The sequence below is a fragment of the Beta vulgaris genome, chromosome 6 (assembly GCF_026745355.1).
Source record: "Beta vulgaris subsp. vulgaris cultivar EL10 chromosome 6, EL10.2, whole genome shotgun sequence".
Lineage (NCBI taxonomy): Eukaryota > Viridiplantae > Streptophyta > Magnoliopsida > Caryophyllales > Amaranthaceae > Beta > Beta vulgaris.
Genome location: NC_079207.1, coordinates 27,236,815 through 27,249,310, shown reverse-complemented (window position 1 = coordinate 27,249,310; position 12,496 = coordinate 27,236,815). Strand labels below are relative to the sequence as shown.

Genomic DNA, 12,496 nt, shown 5'->3' with positions numbered 1-12,496 from the left:
TTTACGCCAATCATCAATAATTACCTCAAATCACCCCTAATTAAGATTTTAAAATTACTGAAAATTTTAAAAATTTTGGATGCCACATAGGCAATCCTATGTGGATAGCCTAGATGAGTGTTTTACTCCCCAAATGCTTTAGATAATGATATTGATTTTTTTTAAAAAAAATAGTGTTCACTATTGTAATAGCCCTGTTTTTAAGAACCTTTATTTAAAAGCTAAAAGTGGATAAGACCATCATTCTTAATGGTTAAGAAAGCTTGTGGATAAGCATCATCATTCTTAATGGTTAAGAAAGCTTGTGGATAAGCATCATCATTCTTAGTGGTTAAGAAAGCTTGTGGATAAGCATCATCATTCTTAATGGTTAAGAAAGTTTGTGGATAAGCATCATCATTCTTAATGGTTAAGAAAGCTTGTGGATAAGCATCATCATTCTTATGGTTAAGAAAGCTTGTGGATAAGCATCATCATTCTTAATGGTTAAGAAAGCTTGTGGATAAGCATCATCATTCTTAATGGTTAAGAAAGCTTGTGGATAAGCATCATCATTCTTAATGGTTAAGAAAGCTTGTGGATAAGCATCATCATTCTTAGTGGTTAAGAAAGGTTGTGGATAAGTACTATCTTTCTTAGTGGTTAAGAAAGGTTGTGGATAAGTACTATCTTTCTTAGTGGTTAAGAAAGGTCAAAGAGGATAAGAACCATCATTCTTATTGGCTAAGAAGCTTTGGAAACCAATAGATAAGTTAAAAGTCCTTGAGAGCCTTAAACATTAAGATTATGAAAATCGTTTGGAGATTGTTTTATCGGGTAGCGATGAACTTCCAGTTAAAGAGCCTTTGGGATTGAATCCGAGCTCAGAACCCAACCAAACTTGATATATGACATCTTGGGATGTCTTAAGGTTAAAATGGTCATTTATCCCCAAGAATTACGTGGCTTAATAAGGTAAATTGCATACATATTAAAACCTGGCCAGCTGAAATTACAGCTCAGACCTATCCTCAAGAAAGCTGCTTCAGCTACTTAAGTGTCGATCTCTCAAAGAACTTTTTATGCATGAAAGCCAACACCTTAGGCTAACACCTCAAGCAAGAATCACCCAAAAACTCCAAGAAACCGACCTTGCCCAGAAGAGGTTTCCCTCCTCTGGGGGTACCGCCAGAACAGCTATAAAAGACTGTTCTGGATTTTCGTCTCTTTTCTCTTATTTCTTCCTCTTGGACACCCACTTTTCTTTACATAGAACTCTCTAAACATCCATAAAAGTAGTTCAAGCTTTGGTTCCAATCTTTAGACCTTAAACTCATATAGAAAACCTTGCTGAAAGATCACATAAGTTGCTGTAAGTTCAACAGTTTACACCTCTTGTATTTAAGCTTAGTTTTTCATATCTATAAGCTTGTTGAAACTAATCTTTAGCATTTTATCATTCAGGGGAAGCTGTAGGAGTAGTTAACCAAGTGGATTAAGGAATTTCGTGGCTTTAAGCATCCTTAGTTAAGGTACACACTTAGTTTGGTTTTACCCTAGAGATTTCCATACCTATAGTTAGGTGATTGTTTCTTTCTAGTGTAAAGCATGTCTATGAAATGAATTTACTTATGATATGTATTTTATTATGTGTATATTGAGTATATTACATGAGTATAACATGCTAAGGTTCATTAGAGATGTTTCATTTGACCTAAACAACACTTATACACTAAGTCATTACGATTATGATTCTTAATGGAATGTGTTTAGTACATGGACTTGTGGAGTAATTATGATGATTAAGGTGGAGTTGTTATGTTATTGTTGTTATGTTATTGTTGTTGTGGAGTTGTTGTGGTGGTTGTGGTGAAGTTGTTGTGGAGTTGCTATTGTTGTTGTTGCTCTGTTGTAGTAGTGTTGTTGGGTTATTGTTGTTCTGTCATTGTGGTTGTGGTGGAGTTGCTGTGAAGCTGTTGCCTATTGTTGTTGTGTATCGTTTTTATTGGATAGTCGTTGTTGATGATGCGAGGGAAGTCCTAATCTTAGAATTGGGAAACTATTAATTATTGTAGTTGGATTTGATATGTATGAAGTCGAGTTATGAGTTATGGGAATGACTTCATTAATTTCTATTTGCGGGATTCAGTTTTATTAGCATAATGGTTGTTAGAAGAAGATAATTAGAATAGTTAAGATTGGTTGTTGATTATTGTTATTGTTATGAGGTGATTATTGGAGGATGATTTTGGAATGGAGTATCATTCAATTATGAAGGAGATTATAATGTTGGAATTGATATATTGGTTAAGGATTTGAGTGCAACATAGAAATCAGTTTATTGAGGTTTATTTACGAGTCGAGCTAGCTTTATATTCTCAATATAATTGTTGGTAGCACAATTAGGTGCTTGATTTAGGTACATTTGTGAGTTATGTTTAGTTTGTTTAGTTATATAATTTGGAATTATGATTATGAATTGGGATGCAAGTCGATGTAGCTAATATCATCGAAGTTATAGATATTAATTAAGGATTAAGGAAATTAGAATGTTAAAGGTTGATAATTTGTGAATTGGGAATTAGTTTAAGTTTGGTTATTGATTATTGATGTTATCGTGAGATGGTTGTTGGGGATGGCTATGTAGACGTATATAATTCAAGATGATATGGGAAATCAAGTTATGATGCTTGGAGGTTTCGTATAATTGTTATAGAGTTAGGGGAACCTTTGGGTTCAGCAAAATATATTTAAATGCTCCCGTGGGCGTTATATTGAATTTTGGATATCATATATCGTTTGTGGTAATGGCCATGATTATAGATACATCTCTGTGAGTTAGTTGTGAATTGCTATTGGATTGTTATAAAAGTATCATTTTGTTCAATTATCGAAATCGTTCGAAAATACTATATTTCTCAAAATATGATTTGGTATGATAATGAGGAAATGATTCAGATATGAGTTAAGACCAGATAAGGTCGAATATGGTGTTATGTTATGAGTATTGAGGATTCAAGTATGAATCATTAAATATCTTATTTTATAAATATGAAAGTGAGGCATGAATAGGCACCCCGAGTTAGGGCGGGTAGAGTCCCTAGCTGTTGCCTTCCAGGAGGGGCAATTCCTGGCGTTATAGGACATGTCCGGGTAAGTCTTGCAAGCATAACAATAAAAGGCTGGGTGACGACCCTCACTAGTTTGGAGACAGCTGGTACTGCTGGTACCCCTCTCCACTCGCGTTCATGCCGAACGATCTGATTTTCTGAAAATATATCAACTAAGTTGATGTGATTATCTGTTACTATAACTATGTGTTAGTTTTCAAAATACACCTAAACTTGTATTTTCTATTACACAGTGTGTACTCAGCTTTGCTGATGGTGTTGTCATTTCTGTGGCCTGTCACTTGGTGGGTGGCAGAGTCAAACATCGTTGCAGGTTTGGTGTTGTGAGCTCAGGATTCTGAAGTGAAGCAAGATAAAGATGTCGTCGTAGCTTATGGATTGAGTTTGTATTTTAGATAGTCAATTAAGGAATAGTTTCTGATATATTTCGTTGTATACAATATTTGGGAATATTAGTCGAGATATCGGTGTAATTGAAGTCTTATATAAAGGATTTTGTTTTGTGGGCCAATAACCCACAAGTCCAGGATCGTTTTCTAGGTTATGTTTCCGTTGCGAGTAAACGTTTAATTCGAGGCTTATTAAGCATTGATTGTGATTAGTTAATCTTAAGTGTGTTTACCTAGCAGCTCGGGAAAATGGGCTGTTACAAATGGTATCAGAGCAACCCTGCGACCGTGCGCTTAGTTAGCCACATAGCGGGGTTAAAAGATCGTTGGGAATGTGTGTCTGTTACTTTGGTAATTAGAGTTCAAGTTTTGAGCTATAGAATAAGAATAAGTGTCTAGATTTGTTAAATCTTTGGGAATAAGATTATGGAATTCAAAGTTGTAATTTGAGGATATTTGAAATCTATTTGTGGAGAATATTGAGAACTTTTTCATAGAAATTTAATAAGGACTATTGGAGGCTGTAGTGCTTGATATATGGACACTTAAGGTTGATCTATGAGTTTATGTTTTGAAGTTTCGAGGACGAAACTTATTTTAAGGGTGGTGGTATGTAATAGCCCTGTTTTTAAGAACCTTTATTTAAAAGCTAAAAGTGGATAAGACCATCATTCTTAATGGTTAAGAAAGCTTGTGGATAAGCATCATCATTCTTAATGGTTAAGAAAGCTTGTGGATAAGCATCATCATTCTTAGTGGTTAAGAAAGCTTGTGGATAAGCATCATCATTCTTAATGGTTAAGAAAGTTGTGGATAAGCATCATCATTCTTAATGGTTAAGAAAGCTTGTGGATAAGCATCATCATTCTTAATGGTTAAGAAAGCTTGTGGATAAGCATCATCATTCTTAATGGTTAAGAAAGCTTGTGGATAAGCATCATCATTCTTAATGGTTAAGAAAGCTTGTGGATAAGCATCATCATTCTTAATGGTTAAGAAAGCTTGTGGATAAGCATCATCATTCTTAGTGGTTAAGAAAGGTTGTGGATAAGACTATCTATTCTTAGTGGTTAAGAAAGGTTGTGGATAAGTACTATCTTTCTTATGGTTAAGAAAGGTCAAAGAGGATAAGAACCATCATTCTTATTGGCTAAGAAGCTTTGGAAACCAATAGATAAGTTAAAAGTCCTTGAGAGCCTTAAACATTAAGATTATGAAAATCGTTTGGAGATTGTTTTATCGGGTAGCGATGAACTTCCAGTTAAAGAGCCTTTGGGATTGAATCCGAGCTCAGAACCCAACCAAACTTGATATATGACATGCTTGGGATGTCTTAAGGTTAAAATGGTCATTTATCCCCAAGAATTACGTGGCTTAATAAGGTAAATTGCTTACATAGTAAAACCTGGCCAGCTGAAATTACAGCTCAGACCTATCCTCAAAGAAAGCTGCTTAGCAGCTACTTAAGTGTCGATCTCTCAAAGAACTTTTTATGCATGAAAGCCAACACCTTAGGCTAACACCTCAAGCAAGAATCACCCAAAAACTCCAAGAAACCGACCTTGCCCAGAAGAGGTTTCCCTCCTGGGGTACCGCCAGAACAGCTATAAAAGCTGTTCTGGATTTTCGTCTCTTTTCTCTTATTTCTTCGTCTTGGATACCCACTTTTCTTTACATAGAACTCTTCTAGACATCCATAAAAGTAGTTCAAGCTTTGGTTCCAATCTTTAGACCTTAAACTCATATAGAAAACCTTGCTGAAAGATCACATAAGTTGCTGTAAGTTCAACAGTTTACACCTCTTGTATTTAAGCTTAGTTTTTCATATCTATAAGCTTGTTGAAACTAATCTTTAGCATTTTATCATTCAGGGGAAGCTGTAGGAGTAGTTAACCAAGTGGATTAAGGAATTTCGTGGCTTTAAGCATCCTTAGTTAAGGTACACACTTAGTTTGGTTTTACCCTAGAGATTTCCATACCTATAGTTAGGTGATTGTTTCTTTCTAGTGTAAAGCATGTCTATGAAATGAATTTACTTATGATTGTATTTTATTATGTGTATATTGAGTATATTACATGAGTATAACATGCTAAGGTTCATTAGAGATGTTTCATTTGACCTAAACAACACTTATACACTAAGTCATTACGATTATGATTCTTAATGGAATGTGTTTAGTACATGGACTTGTGGAGTAATTATGATGATTAAGGTGGAGTTGTTATGTTGTTATGTTATTGTTGTTGTGGAGTTGTTGTGGTGGTTGTGGTGAAGTTGTTGTGGAGTTGCTATTGTTGTTGTTGCTCTGTTGTAGTAGTGTTGTTGGGTTATTGTTGTTCTGTCATTGTGGTTGTGGTGGAGTTGCTGTGAAGCTGTTGCCTATTGTTGTTGTATCGTTTTTATTGGATAGTCGTTGTTGATGATGCGAGGGAAGTCCTAATCTTAGAATTGGGAAACTGTTATAATTATTGTAGTTGGAGTTGATATGTATGAAGTCGAGTTATGAGTTATGGGAATGACTTCATTAATTTCTATTTGCGGGATTCAGTTTTATTAGCATAATGGTTGCGTTAGAAGAAGATAATTAGAATAGTTAAGATTGGTTGTTGATTATTGTTATTGTTATGAGGTGATTATTGGAGGATGATTTTGGAATGGAGTATCATTCGAATTATGAAGGAGATTATAATGTTGGAATTGATATATTGGTTAAGGATTTGAGTGCAACATAGAAATCAGTTTATTGAGGTTTATTTACGAGTCGAGCTAGCTTTATATTCTCAATATAATTGTTGGTAGCACAATTAGGTGCTTGATTTAGGTACATTTGTGAGTTATGTTTAGTTTGTTTAGTTATATAATTTGGAATTATGATTATGAATTGGGATGCAAGTCGATGTAGCTAATATCATCGAAGTTATAGATATTAATTAAGGATTAAGGAAATTAGAATGTTAAAGGTTGATAATTTGTGAATTGGGAATTAGTTTAAGTTTGGTTATTGATTATTGATGTTATCGTGAGATGGTTGTTGGAGAATGGCTATGTAGACGTATATAATTCAAGATGATATGGGAAATCAAGTTATGATGCTTGGAGGTTTCGTATAATTGTTATAGAGTTGGGTAACCTTTGGGTTCAGCAAAATATATTTAAATGCTCCCGTGGGCGTTATATTGAATTTTGGATATCATATATCGTTTGTGGTAATGGCCATGATTATAGATACATCTCTGTGAGTTAGTTGTGAATTGCTATTGGATTGTTATAAAAGTATCATTTTGTTCAATTATCGAAATCGTTCGAAAATACTATATTTCTCAAAATATGATTTGGTATGATAATGAGGAAATGATTCAGATATGAGTTAAGACCAGATAAGGTCGAATATGGTGTTATGTTATGAGTATTGAGGATTCAAGTATGAATCATTAAATATCTTATTTTATAAATATGAAAGTGAGGCATGAATAGGCACCCCGAGTTAGGGCGGGTAGAGTCCCTAGCTGTTGCCTTCCAGGAGGGCAATTCCTGGCGTTATAGGACATGTCCGGGTAAGTCTTGCAAGCATAACAATAAAAGGCTGGGTGACGACCCTCATAGTTTGGAGACAGCTGGTACTGCGTGGTACCCCTCTCCACTCGCGTTCATGCCAAACAGATCTGATTTTCTGAAAATATATCAACTAAGTTGATGTGATTATCTGTTACTATAACTATGTGTTAGTTTTCAAAATACACCTAAACTTGTATTTTCTATTACACAGTGTGTACTCAGCTTTGCTGATGGTGTTGTCATTTCTGTGGCCTGTCACTTGGTGGGTGGCAGAGTCAAACATTGTTGCAGGTTTGGTGTTGTGAGCTCAGGATTCTGAAGTGAAGCAAGATAAAGATGTCGTCGTAGCTTATGGATTGAGTTTGTATTTTAGATAGTCAATTAAGGAATAGTTTCTGATATATTTCGTTGTATACAATATTTGGGAATATTAGTCGAGATATCGGTGTAATTGAAGTCTTATATAAAGGATTTTGTTTTGTGGGCCAATAACCCACAAGTCCAGGATCGTTTTCTAGGTTATGTTTCCGTTGCGAGTAAACGTTTAATTCGAGGCTTATTAAGCATTGATTGTGATTAGTTAATCTTAAGTGTGTTTACCTAGCAGCTCGGGAAAATGGGCTGTTACAACTATAAATATACATACATATAAGGTGTTTTGGATAAGTGGACATTAGATTCTGATTTTAGATAAACAACCTAATTATTATCTCTATTATATAAGGGAAGAGGGGAGCAATGGTGTCCTCTTTTGAAATGCCTATTTTGCCCTCTTCTCTTTCTAAATTATAAAAGGAATGTCAAAATCAAAATCGACTCTCAAAGAAAATTACCGAAAATAAATTTACAACACTCACTCAAAAATCACTTAAAAGAAGAAACTTTACAAATCACTCATAAAATTGACAAAATCACGTTATAAAAATCACGCAAAATCACTCAAATTAACACACAAACTAAAACTAATAACCTAAAACGTTAATACATACAAAAACATTTACAAAGATTTACTTACAAATCACTATTTTAAAGAACCATTTACAATTAATGGTGGGTCATGATAAAAAATAGAGGTGTATTTGTAGTGAAATCGGAATTTCGAAATTAGACAAGGAAAAAAATTATTTACTTTTTTATATTATTTCCTATATATAATGAAACTTATACATATACTTGGACCTATCTTTTTCTATTATATAATAGTGATTAATTATCAAGGTAAAAAGGTTTATGCAAAATATCATTCAAGACTTAAAGTACAACATATCTCGATTATATAAGGGAAGGGGGAGCTATGGTGACCCCGAATGAAGAGACTATGTTACTCCCTTCCCATTCTAAATTACAAATTCACTTACAAATCAAAGGGGGCTTTAAACAAAAATATTAAAAATATAATTATAACAATCACTCACAAGTCAACTAAAATCATAAAATTGCATAATTTATGTTATGAATATCACTAAAATGATGAAAATTTACAAACACTTAAAAATTCACTTACGAACTACAACCTATGAAAAAATTGACTTGAAATCAAAGTGTCCACTTTCTTTACAATTTATGAAGTACCGTACTTAATTAATTCAAAAATTAACTAAAAAATTATAATATTAGAAATCATATAAATTCAATAAAATTTATATTTTGTTCATACAATTTAACTTTCAAAATTGAAAATAAACAAAAAGACTGGTGAGAGACTTAAGTGACAGAAACTAAACCAATCAAATTTTACAACTATAAACAATTATACTTCGTATGTCTAATGTTCAAATTTTGACTCTTATGCCAAAGAAAATCGAGTTTCTGTTTCAAAAAAAATTCTAGTACTATATAAATTGAATAAAACTTTTGTTACAAATTCGCAATATTATAATTTTTTGATCATTGGAGAGTGCTCGAAATATATTTCGAAATAAATTTCATATACAACATAGTTTTACAACTTATGAAAAATAACGTATTATTTATTTTTATTTTTAATTACATAAAAAAATAACTATAAAAATAGCATATTATATGTGGGAAAATATCAATTATATCATTGCAAATCATACTTTGAGTTATTAAAAATACATATTTATAATTTTGAACTATAGCACACCATGGTGGCATTACATGAATCAAATGAAATTTTGTCAATGACATTGCAAAGGTGTTATGCAATTCACTAATTATTTTATTCACACAATATTTATTGTATACATAATTATTCATGTTTGTTTTTTCACATATATCTATATGTCTTATCTTATTCTTTTCTCCATGAAGTTGATTATACTAAACTAACTGGAAAATCAAGGTTCGCGTTTCTAGACTATCTGAGGTCACGGATCATAAAATAGGAGAAAGTTTGATAAGTTTTGATATGATCATGATGGATGAAGAGGTATAATTTTCTCTTAAACAATATTTTCGATTATTAGTAGAGGTTAGTTTTATATTTAAATAATTATATTTATGATACCGTCATTATGCTCTTTTTTTTTTTTGCTTTCCCATCTTCAATTCTATATGCGTTAGTGTTTATGGGCCATTAAAAGTTCAAGTCGTGGCAGACACTCATGTTTTCTATATTTTTTTTTGTCATGCATCTATTAAATAAGTACCCCACTAGTAGAATAAATGATTATTGATGCGGTCATTAAGTGGCCTATTGCGGTTATTTTGGCCGCGTAACAATTAATATATTGCTGCGGTTTTAAACCGCATCAATATTTGAACGATAAAAAATACGCATATTGCTGCGGTTTCTTCCTAAAATCGCAGTAATAGACGCTCGGCAGGTAATTTTTTTTTTTTTTTTGCATTTTGCCATCAAATTTGAAAGACAAAAAATCCGAAATAAAATAAAACACTACTGATTGAACCTAATGACAAAAAATTATTATCTAAAATTAAAAAATATAAAAAATACAAAAAGATAGATTATATTATTACAAAAAATTACGGCAGTCTAAAAAAATGAAAATTATAGTGCTGAAAAAAAAGCACATCTGAAAAGAAATTATAACAATTATGTTAAAAATCACCCAACATAAGAACAAGAATGTAACTTCAAAAAAAAAAAAAAAGATGAAAAAATTTAGACTACAACTCTAATATGGTAATACCACAAAACACTAGATCTGAAAATATTATAACAACAACAATTACCAAAATAACAACAATTACAAAAATAACAACGGAAAAAAAAGGGAAAAACAGAAAAAAGAACACAAAATTCTGAAAAACAAAAAAGCGAAAAAAAAATAAATTATCGGGGGCCGAAGATGGAGGCCGAACTTCTGCATTTCGTCATGGTGAGGACGAAAGAGAGGGAGAAGAAACCGTTTAGTTGTTGGCGGGAAGATGTCAAACGGCGTGTGAGACGAGCAAATCTCGAGACAATCAAGCCGACGTGTGAGACGAGCAAGTCACTGGTTCTTTCATGACGTTAGTGGGAAGATATCGCCGGCTCGAAGGGCAGATGAGAGAGGCTTGAATTTGCAAAAAAATCTAGAAATAAGAGTATAATGACAAATACTTTATTCGTTCTTTTTCCACTGTAACAATGAGTTTGGACATGATTCTTATGGAAATGAGAAAATGGGTAGTTTAGCATAAAGGTACCCCTTTAATTAACAAGTGTAGGGGACAAATAAATCCTTAGTAAAGTAAACGAAACTTCATGAGGCAATTTGATGAGTAATTAATGATGATTATATTAACATATATAAAGTAAAGGTAATATTGTCAATTATAGTTGTTATTTTACTAAAAGTGGAGTGGTCCAAATAGATAAAACTACCCAAAGTGGGGATTATCGCAATAGAAAAAGAACACAGGAAGTATGTAAATAAAATGGTGTTGAAAAAATTAAACTCATTTTACAGGAACACAAAATCAACAATGTTAACAAAAAACTTGCAAAAAAAATGTAAACAAGAACCCGTGCAACGCGCGGGTTTTAAAACTAGTTATATATTAATTGGGGTTACTTTTTGTGAACATATGAGGTTGCTCGAACAAATAAATGAGGTTACTCATACATATAATTAGGACTACTTTTATAATATAATTGGTTATTCGAAATAAATATATGAGGGTTACTTGTAGTAATAGATAGGTTACTTGTAGTAATACATGGGTTACTCGTATGTTAAAATAAGGTTACACATATTAAAGGTTACTTACTATGAAGTATGGGTTACTCACTTTAAATAAAGGAATGGGTTACTCATATGATAAAATAATTGATTTTTTCACCACTTTAAATAAAAGCGATTTTTGGTTTTTAAAAATGTATAGGGTACCCCTACTTTCACCAAGTACCCTTACTATTTCAATAAAATTTCCGAAATAATGTTGATGACTAACGGAAATCGTTAGTCATTAACCCGAATTATATTCACCCTAAACCCTAACCCTAACCCTCCTTCACCGCCCAACCCCCCTTCCCTACCACCCAACAACCCTCCTCCCCCTTCCCGCATCCTTGCAGGCCCCTTCCACCACCTCGCAGGCCCCCTCCCCCCTTCGACCGCCCCCTCTGCTTGCCAAAATCCGCGACCCCCTCCATCTTCCTCTCAGCCACCACCCCCTCTACTTACCAAAATCCGTGACCCCTTCCCTCTCTCGTCACTCACTCATCGTCAGTTTTCCCTTCTCTCTCCGCACAAGCAACCACCAACCATGACCCCCATCACTCGTAGCACACAACACACAACAGACCACAACACACGGAAAATGAATGGGACGGGTGGTGTGGTGGGAGGGTGGAGTTAGGGTTTGAAGTTAGGGGGGTTAGGGTAGGGTTATAATTTAGGTTTTAGATAGTTAATTAGGATTAGATGGGGTGAATTAGGGTTAATGACTAAAGGAAACTTAACATCGTTAATCATTAAGGGCATTTCGTTAATTTTATTGAAATAGGAATGGTACATGGTGCATTTTTCAAAAAGTAGGGGTACCTGGTGAAAAAAACGTAAAATAAGGTTACAAATAATAAGGATTACATGTACGTTCAAATAGAGTTACTTTTTATGAACTAAGGGCTTATTCGTAGCTTTTATTAGGGTTACTTTTTTTATAAACATTTAATCCTAATTATGTAATAATTAGGGCTACTTTTTTGTGAACATATGAGGTTATCTAAACAAATAGATGAGGTTCATACATTTAATTAGGATTACTTTTTATGAATAAATTGATAAATACTCATAAAAAAACACTTCTTAAAGCTATTAAATCATGAAAATTAATTGATTATTAATTTAAAGAAAGCTAAAGCTATGATTAGTTCCTTTTGCTCTTGCCTTCCACTCCCTGTTCATAAAGTAAAGAAAGTTGATGAAGATGAGCTTCGTACATCAATTGAAAAGGATCATTTCTTGACTTCTTCCCCAAACAGCTAAGACCAACTCAACACACTAAAGAGTAAAGATGAAATCTATTTT

The 12,496-nt window shown here is 33.2% G+C and overlaps 1 long non-coding RNA gene across 1 annotated transcript; it reads left to right on the top strand.

Annotated features, from left to right (window-relative positions):
- The first annotated feature begins 1,271 nt into the window (after positions 1-1,271).
- On the top strand, positions 1,272-3,663 carry LOC130591966 (uncharacterized). Its single transcript, XR_008969952.1, has 3 exons — positions 1,272-1,351; positions 1,444-1,511; positions 3,406-3,663. It is a non-coding gene; the product is annotated as an uncharacterized LOC130591966 (long non-coding RNA).
- The last annotated feature ends 8,833 nt before the right edge of the window (positions 3,664-12,496 follow it).